The following is a 1,717-nucleotide window of genomic DNA, read 5'->3' as shown; positions in this document are numbered from 1 at the left end:
GCACCTACCTTTTATATAAAACTCTCTCTAGACTTATACATATGAATTTCTGTGGATTTGCTTCTCTAATGTACCCAGACTAATACACCACTCAACATAGCGAAAACAAATCAGTCCTCACAATTGCACTGACAGACAACATCATGATAAATGGTGAAAAAAAAAAGACTGAAGTAGTCAAGGATTTAATTTTGCTTCGATCCACAATCAATTCTCATGAAAGCAGTAGTGAAGGTATCAAACAACATATTGCACTGGGCAAATCTGCTGTAAAGGACTTCTTTAAAGTGCTGAAGAGCATGAAAGCCACTTTGAGGACCACGGTGTGTATGTTCAATCACCTCATATGCATGTGGAAGTTAGACAGTGAATAGGAGAGATCGATGAATTGATGCATTTGAGTTATAGTGTGGGAGAGCAAATTGAAAGTACCGTGGTGTATTTCTGGGTGGACAGAGAAACAAATTTGTAGACAATCATATGTGTACAAGAAAGAGCTTTATACAAGAGCAATGGAATATTGAGAAAACCTCCCAGCTCAGTCCAGATCAAGTCCATAAGTCTGATATTAGCCTATATGTCCGATACCAATCTGTAAATTTCTCTTCAGACTCACGCAACACATGCAATAGTGTCGAATGCAGGAAGATCACAAGGCCAATGGGTGGAAAGTCTTGTGGATCCAGTGGCATTGGAAGCATCTCAGGGCTGGTAGGGGTCTCCACATGGCTCCTTCAGCTCCAGGGCTCTAGCATAGCTCCATGTGTCTTCTCAACAGGAATATTTCTCAGGGAGTGTGTGTGTCCCACCTCCACGAGCTATTTATCTCCTTAGTGGTTCCATATGAGGTCATCAAGCTGCGACCTAATTGACAGGCCAACTCCACCCCTTTACTCTTGTCTCAGATTGACAACAGATGGTGTAGCGACCACACATGGCCTGCCAGAAGAAGAGACACATCTGTCTTGAAAGAAGTACAGCCAGAATTCTCTTAGTTGCGAGGAGGGCAAGACTTCGGCTCATGTATTTTGTCCATGTTATCAGTAGATACCAGTCCTCGAAGAAGGACCCCATGCTGGGTAGAGTCGAAGGTCAGGGAGAAAGAGGAAGCCTCTCGGTGAAATGGATGGACACAGTGGCTGTAACAATGGGTTCAAGTACGATAACAATCGTGAGGATGGTGCAGGTCTGGAGAGTGTTTTGTTCTGTTGACCAGAGAGGCTATGAGACAGAACCAACCCAGGGGCACTTAATAACAACAACAGTAACTAGCTGTGGGAAGGGGCGATCTACCCAGGACAGCTAAACGAAGGTCGATTGACACCCACATGGAGAGGAAGTAACTAAAGCAAATAGTTACAAACATCTCCTTTCCTTCCTTCACTTAGCACACAGACACTGGAGACCCAGCATATCCCAGGCATCATACGAGGCATTGAGGGTACAGTTGGCAAGGACGCAGACAGAGAGGGTCTTGTCCTCATGGAGTTTGCATTCTAGGGGGAAGTGGTAGTATGTACACGATGAGAAGGAAGCCATAAGTTATATGAAATTTTGACTAGCGTCGTGAAGGAAATAAGCAGACAACAGGAGACAGCGTGAGTCGGTATGGCAGATTTGACAGCAAGCAGCAGAAAACTGGACTCAATCAGCTTAGCCAACAAGGAAATAAATTCTGTCATAATGTCACAGAAAAACCAACCACAAGCATCTACCT

This window comes from Echinops telfairi, unplaced genomic scaffold (genome assembly GCF_000313985.2).
Source record: "Echinops telfairi isolate 266 unplaced genomic scaffold, ASM31398v2 ScPeMD7_7458;HRSCAF=8496, whole genome shotgun sequence".
In the NCBI taxonomy this organism is placed as follows: Eukaryota; Metazoa; Chordata; class Mammalia; order Afrosoricida; family Tenrecidae; genus Echinops; species Echinops telfairi.
The sequence above is the reverse complement of the archived record's forward strand: the minus strand, read 5'-3'. Positions refer to the sequence as shown.